The 6,000-nt window shown below is 43.9% G+C and overlaps 23 pseudogenes; all 23 read right to left on the bottom strand.

Moving 5' to 3' along the window:
- Positions 1-20: 20 nt before the first annotated feature.
- Positions 21-140, bottom strand: LOC146750285 (5S ribosomal RNA; annotated as a pseudogene).
- Positions 141-237: 97 nt separating this feature from the next.
- On the bottom strand, positions 238-357 carry LOC146750284 (5S ribosomal RNA; annotated as a pseudogene).
- Positions 358-667: 310 nt separating this feature from the next.
- Positions 668-787, bottom strand: LOC146750283 (5S ribosomal RNA; annotated as a pseudogene).
- Positions 788-882: 95 nt separating this feature from the next.
- On the bottom strand, positions 883-1,002 carry LOC146750282 (5S ribosomal RNA; annotated as a pseudogene).
- A 94-nt stretch (positions 1,003-1,096) lies between these two features.
- LOC146750281 (5S ribosomal RNA) lies at positions 1,097-1,217 on the bottom strand (annotated as a pseudogene).
- Positions 1,218-1,316: 99 nt separating this feature from the next.
- Positions 1,317-1,436, bottom strand: LOC146750280 (5S ribosomal RNA; annotated as a pseudogene).
- Positions 1,437-1,534: 98 nt separating this feature from the next.
- Positions 1,535-1,654, bottom strand: LOC146750279 (5S ribosomal RNA; annotated as a pseudogene).
- Positions 1,655-2,185: 531 nt separating this feature from the next.
- Positions 2,186-2,305, bottom strand: LOC146750278 (5S ribosomal RNA; annotated as a pseudogene).
- A 97-nt stretch (positions 2,306-2,402) lies between these two features.
- On the bottom strand, positions 2,403-2,519 carry LOC146750277 (5S ribosomal RNA; annotated as a pseudogene).
- Positions 2,520-2,615: 96 nt separating this feature from the next.
- On the bottom strand, positions 2,616-2,735 carry LOC146750276 (5S ribosomal RNA; annotated as a pseudogene).
- Positions 2,736-2,834: 99 nt separating this feature from the next.
- LOC146750275 (5S ribosomal RNA) lies at positions 2,835-2,954 on the bottom strand (annotated as a pseudogene).
- Positions 2,955-3,051: 97 nt separating this feature from the next.
- LOC146750274 (5S ribosomal RNA) lies at positions 3,052-3,171 on the bottom strand (annotated as a pseudogene).
- Positions 3,172-3,267: 96 nt separating this feature from the next.
- On the bottom strand, positions 3,268-3,387 carry LOC146750273 (5S ribosomal RNA; annotated as a pseudogene).
- A 312-nt stretch (positions 3,388-3,699) lies between these two features.
- Positions 3,700-3,819, bottom strand: LOC146750272 (5S ribosomal RNA; annotated as a pseudogene).
- Positions 3,820-3,915: 96 nt separating this feature from the next.
- Positions 3,916-4,035, bottom strand: LOC146750271 (5S ribosomal RNA; annotated as a pseudogene).
- A 96-nt stretch (positions 4,036-4,131) lies between these two features.
- LOC146750270 (5S ribosomal RNA) lies at positions 4,132-4,251 on the bottom strand (annotated as a pseudogene).
- Positions 4,252-4,347: 96 nt separating this feature from the next.
- Positions 4,348-4,467, bottom strand: LOC146750269 (5S ribosomal RNA; annotated as a pseudogene).
- Positions 4,468-4,563: 96 nt separating this feature from the next.
- On the bottom strand, positions 4,564-4,683 carry LOC146750268 (5S ribosomal RNA; annotated as a pseudogene).
- A 96-nt stretch (positions 4,684-4,779) lies between these two features.
- On the bottom strand, positions 4,780-4,899 carry LOC146750267 (5S ribosomal RNA; annotated as a pseudogene).
- A 312-nt stretch (positions 4,900-5,211) lies between these two features.
- Positions 5,212-5,331, bottom strand: LOC146750266 (5S ribosomal RNA; annotated as a pseudogene).
- Positions 5,332-5,427: 96 nt separating this feature from the next.
- Positions 5,428-5,547, bottom strand: LOC146750265 (5S ribosomal RNA; annotated as a pseudogene).
- Positions 5,548-5,643: 96 nt separating this feature from the next.
- LOC146750264 (5S ribosomal RNA) lies at positions 5,644-5,763 on the bottom strand (annotated as a pseudogene).
- Positions 5,764-5,859: 96 nt separating this feature from the next.
- Positions 5,860-5,979, bottom strand: LOC146750263 (5S ribosomal RNA; annotated as a pseudogene).
- Positions 5,980-6,000: the final 21 nt, after the last annotated feature.

The raw sequence follows: 6,000 nt of genomic DNA, 5'->3' as shown, positions 1-6,000 counted from the left end.
GTGGAATAAAAATGTTGATAAGCCTGCTGCATGTGGTATTCCCAGCAGGTCTCCCATGCAAGTACTAACCACGCCCGATGCATCTTAACTTCTGTGATCGGACGAGAACTGGTGTATTCTGCAATGGTTTGGCAGAAGGCTGGATATTTTGTTGGAATTGGATGTAATTTAATACTTCGGCTAGGCAAAAAATCCCGGGAAAATGTTAGTATGTACGGTGGAATAAAAATGTTGATGAGCCTAATGCACGTGGTATTCCCAGCCGGTCTGCCATGCAAGTACTAAACACGCCCGATGCAGCTTAACTACAGTGATCGGACGAGAACTGGTGTATTCTGCAATGGTTTGGCTGTTGGCTGATTATTCGTCCGACTTGTATGTCATTTAATGCTTCGTCTAGGCAAAAAATCATGTGAAAAAGTTAGTATGTAATGTGGAATAAAAATGTTGATGAGCCGACTGAACATGGTATTCCCAGCCGGTCTCCCGTGCAAGAACTAACCACGCCCGATGCGCCTTAACTTCAGTGATCGGACGAGAACTGTGTGTTCGGCAATGGTTTGACAGTAGGCTGAATATTCGTTACCATTGGATGTAATTTAATACTTCGGCTAGGCAACAAATCCGGGAAAAAGTTTGTATGTACAGTGGAATAAAAATGTTGATAAGCCTATTGCTCGTGGTATTCCCAGCAGGTCTCCCATGCAAGTACTAACCACGCCCGATGCAGCTTAACTTCTGTGATTGGACGAGAACTGGTGTATTCTACAATGGTTTGGAAGTAGGCTGAATATTCGTCTGAATTGGATGTAATTTAATACTTCGGATAGGAAACAAATCCCGGAAAAAGTTTGTATGTACGGTGGAATAATAATGTTGATAAGCCTACTGCTCGTGGTATTCCCAGCCGGTCTCCCATGTAAGTACTAACCATGCCAGATGCAGATTAACTTCAGTGATCGGACGAGAACTGGGGTATTCAGCATTGGCTTAGCAGTAGGCTGAATATTCGTCGAATTGGATGTAATTTAATACTTCGGCTAGGCAACAAATCCGGGAAAAAGTTTGTATGTACAGTGGAATAAAAATGTTGATAAGCCTACTGCACGTGGTATTCCCAGCCGGTCTGCCATGCAAGTACTAACCACGCCCGATGCAGCTTAACTTCAGTGATCGGACAAGAACTGGTGTGTTCTGCAATGGTTTTGACAGTAGGCTGAATATTTGTCAGAATTGCATGTCCATTAACGCTTCGGCAAGGCAAAAAAATCTCGGGAAAAAAGTTGGTATGTAACCGTGGAATAAAAATGTTAATAAGCCTACTGCACATGGTATTCCCAGCCGGTCTCCCATGCAAGTACTAACCACGCCCGATGCAGCTTAACTTCAGTGATCGGACGAGAACTGGTGTGTTCTGCAATGGTTTGACAGTAGGCTGAATATTCGTCAGAATTGCATGTCGTTTAACGCTTCGGCAAGGCAAAAAAATCCCCGGGAAAAAGTTGGTATGTACGGTGGAATAAAAATGTTGATAAGCCTGCTGCATGTGGTATTCCCAGCAGGTCTCCCATGCAAGTACTAACCACGCCCGATGCATCTTAACTTCTGTGATCGGACGAGAACTGGTGTATTCTGCAATGGTTTGGCAGAAGGCTGGATATTTGTTGGAATTGGATGTAATTTAATACTTCGGCTAGGCAAAAAATCCCGGGAAAATGTTAGTATGTACGGGTGGAATAAAAATGTTGATGAGCCTAATGCACGTGGTATTCCCAGCCGGTCTGCCCATGCAAGTACTAAACACGCCCGATGCAGGCTTAAACTACAGTGATCGGACGAGAACTGGTGTATTCTGCAATGGTTTGGCTGTTGGCTGATTATTCGTCCGACTTGTATGTCATTTAATGCTTCGTCTAGGCAAAAAATCATGTGAAAAAGTTAGTATGTAATGTGGAATAAAATGTTGATGAGCCGACTGAACATGGTATTCCCAGCCGGTCTCCCGTGCAAGAACTAACCACGCCCGATGCGCCTTAACTTCAGTGATCGGACGAGAACTGGTGTGTTCTGCAATGGTTTGACAGTAGGCTGAATATTCGTTACCATTGGATGTAATTTAATACTTCGGCTAGGCAACAAATCCCGGGAAAAAGTTTGTATGTACAGTGGAATAAAAATGTTGATAAGCCTATTGCTCGTGGTATTCCCAGCAGGTCTCCCATGCAAGTACTAACCACGCCCGATGCAGCTTAACTTCTGTGATTGGACGAGAACTGGTGTATTCTACAATGGTTTGGAAGTAGGCTGAATATTCGTCGGAATTGGATGTAATTTAATTCTTCGGCTAGGAAACAAATCCCGGGAAAAATTTTTGTATGTACGGTGGAATAATAATGTTGATAAGCCTACTGCTCGTGGTATTCCAGCCGGTCTCCCATGAAGTACTAACCATGCCTGATGCAGATTAACTTCAGTGATCGGACGAGAACTGGTGTATTCAGCATTGCTTAGCAGTAGGCTGAATATTCGTCGGAATTGGATGTAATTTAATACTTCGGCTAGGCAACAAATCCCGGGAAATGTTAGTATGTACGGTGGAATAAAAATGTTGATAAAGCCTACTGCAGGAGGTATTCCCAGCCGGTCTCCCATGCAAGTAATAACCTCGCCCGATGCAGCTTAACTTCAGTGATCCGACAAGAACTGGTGTATTCTGCAATGGTTTGGCAGTAGGCTGAGTATTCGTCGGAATTGGATGTCCATTTTAATGCTACGGCTAGGCAAAAAAAACTTGGGTTAAAGTTAATATGTAATGTGGAATAAAAATGTTGATGAGCCTACTGCACGTGGTATTCCCAGCAGGTCTCCCATGCAAGTACTAACCACGCCTGATGCTGCTTAACTTCAGTGATCGGACAAGAACTGGTGTGTTCTGCAATGGTTTGACAGTAGGCTGAACTTTCGTCAGAATTGCATGTTCGTTTAACGCTTCGGCAAGGCAAAAAATCCCGGGAAAAAGTTGGTATGTACGGTGGAATAAAAATGTTGATAAGCCTGCTGCATGTGGTATTCCCAGCAGGTCTCCCATGCAAGTACTAACCACGCCCGATGCATCTTAACTTCTGTGATCGGACGAGAACTGGTGTATTCTGCAATGGTTTGGCAGAAGGCTGGATATTTGTTGGAATTGGATGTAATTTAATACTTCGGCTAGGCAAAAAATCCCGGGAAAATGTTAGTATGTACGGTGGAATAAAAATGTTGATGAGCCTAATGCACGTGGTATTCCCAGCCGGTCTGCCATGCAAGTACTAAACACGCCCGATGCAGCTTAACTACAGTGATCGGACGAGAACTGGTGTATTCTGCAATGGTTTGGCTGTTGGCTGATTATTCGTCCGACTTGTATGTCATTTAATGCTTCGTCTAGGCAAAAAATCATGTGAAAAAGTTAGTATGTAATGTGGAATAAAAATGTTGATGAGCCGACTGAACATGGTATTCCCAGCCGGTCTCCCGTGCAAGAACTAACCACGCCCGATGCGCCTTAACTTCAGTGATCGGACGAGAACTGGTGTGTTCTGCAATGGTTTGACAGTAGGCTGAATATTCGTTACCATTGGATGGAATTTAATACTTCGGCTAGGCAACAAATCCCGGGAAAAAGTTTGTATGTACAGTGGAATAAAAATGTTGATAAGCCTATTGCTCGTGGTATTCCCAGCAGGTCTCCCATGCAAGTACTAACCACGCCCGATGCAGCTTAACTTCTGTGATTGGACGAGAACTGGTGTATTCTACAATGGTTTGGAAGTAGGCTGAATATTCGTCGGAATTGGATGTAATTTAATACTTCGGATAGGAAACAAATCCCGGGAAAAAGTTTGTATGTACGGTGGAATAATAATGTTGATAAGCCTACTGCTCGTGGTATTCCCAGCCGGTCTCCCATGTAAGTACTAACCATGCCAGATGCAGATTAACTTCAGTGATCGGACGAGAACTGGGGTATTCAGCATTGGCTTAGCAGTAGGCTGAATATTCGTCGGAATTGGATGTAATTTTATACTTCGGCTAGGCAACAAATCCCGGGAAAAAGTTTGTATGTACAGTGGAATAAAAATGTTGATAAGCCTACTGCACGTGGTATTCCCAGCCGGTCTGCCATGCAAGTACTAACCACGCCCGATGCAGCTTAACTTCAGTGATTGGACAAGAACTGGTGTGTTCTGCAATGGTTTGACAGTAGGCTGAATATTTGTCAGAATTGCATGTCCATTAACGCTTCGGCAAGGCAAAAAATCTCGGGAAAAAGTTGGTATGTACCGTGGAATAAAAATGTTAATAAGCCTACTGCACATGGTATTCCCAGCCGGTCTCCCATGCAAGTACTAACCACGCCCGATGCAGCTTAACTTCAGTGATCGGACGAGAACTGGTGTGTTCTGCAATGGTTTGACAGTAGGCTGAATATTCGTCAGAATTGCATGTCGTTTAACGCTTCGGCAAGGCAAAAAATCCCGGGAAAAAGTTGGTATGTACGGTGGAATAAAAATGTTGATAAGCCTGCTGCATGTGGTATTCCCAGCAGGTCTCCCATGCAAGTACTAACCACGCCCGATGCATCTTAACTTCTGTGATCGGACGAGAACTGGTGTATTCTGCAATGGTTTGGCAGAAGGCTGGATATTTGTTGGAATTGGATGTAATTTAATACTTCGGCTAGGCAAAAAATCCCGGGAAAATGTTAGTATGTACGGTGGAATAAAAATGTTGATGAGCCTAATGCACGTGGTATTCCCAGCCGGTCTGCCATGCAAGTACTAAACACGCCCGATGCAGCTTAACTACAGTGATCGGACGAGAACTGGTGTATTCTGCAATGGTTTGGCTGTTGGCTGATTATTCGTCCGACTTGTATGTCATTTAATGCTTCGTCTAGGCAAAAAATCATGTGAAAAAGTTAGTATGTAATGTGGAATAAAAATGTTGATGAGCCGACTGAACATGGTATTCCCAGCCGGTCTCCCGTGCAAGAACTAACCACGCCCGATGCGCCTTAACTTCAGTGATCGGACGAGAACTGGTGTGTTCTGCAATGGTTTGACAGTAGGCTGAATATTCGTTACCATTGGATGTAATTTAATACTTCGGCTAGGCAACAAATCCCGGGAAAAAGTTTGTATGTACAGTGGAATAAAAATGTTGATAAGCCTATTGCTCGTGGTATTCCCAGCAGGTCTCCCATGCAAGTACTAACCACGCCCGATGCAGCTTAACTTCTGTGATTGGACGAGAACTGGTGTATTCTACAATGGTTTGGAAGTAGGCTGAATATTCGTCGGAATTGGATGTAATTTAATACTTCGGATAGGAAACAAATCCCGGGAAAAAGTTTGTATGTACGGTGGAATAATAATGTTGATAAGCCTACTGCTCGTGGTATTCCCAGCCGGTCTCCCATGTGAGTACTAACCATGCCAGATGCAGATTAACTTCAGTGATCGGACGAGAACTGGGGTATTCAGCATTGGCTTAGCAGTAGGCTGAATATTCGTCGGAATTGGATGTAATTTAATACTTCGGCTAGGCAACAAATCCCGGGAAAAAGTTTGTATGTACAGTGGAATAAAAATGTTGATAAGCCTACTGCACGTGGTATTCCCCGCCGGTCTGCCATGCAAGTACTAACCACGCCCGATGCAGCTTAACTTCAGTGATCGGACAAGAACTGGTGTGTTCTGCAATGGTTTGACAGTAGGCTGAATATTTGTCAGAATTGCATGTCCATTAACGCTTCGGCAAGGCAAAAAATCTCGGGAAAAAGTTGGTATGTACCGTGGAATAAAAATGTTAATAAGCCTACTGCACATGGTATTCCCAGCCGGTCTCCCATGCAAGTACTAACCACGCCCGATGCAGCTTAACTTCAGTGATCGGACGAGAACTGGTGTGTTCTGCAATGGTTTGACAGTAGGCTGAATATTCGTCAGAATTGCA

This window comes from Saccoglossus kowalevskii, chromosome 2 (assembly GCF_978046115.1).
Source record: "Saccoglossus kowalevskii chromosome 2, keSacKowa6.1, whole genome shotgun sequence".
Lineage (NCBI taxonomy): Eukaryota > Metazoa > Hemichordata > Enteropneusta > Harrimaniidae > Saccoglossus > Saccoglossus kowalevskii.
This window is presented reverse-complemented; position numbering and strand designations above follow the sequence as displayed.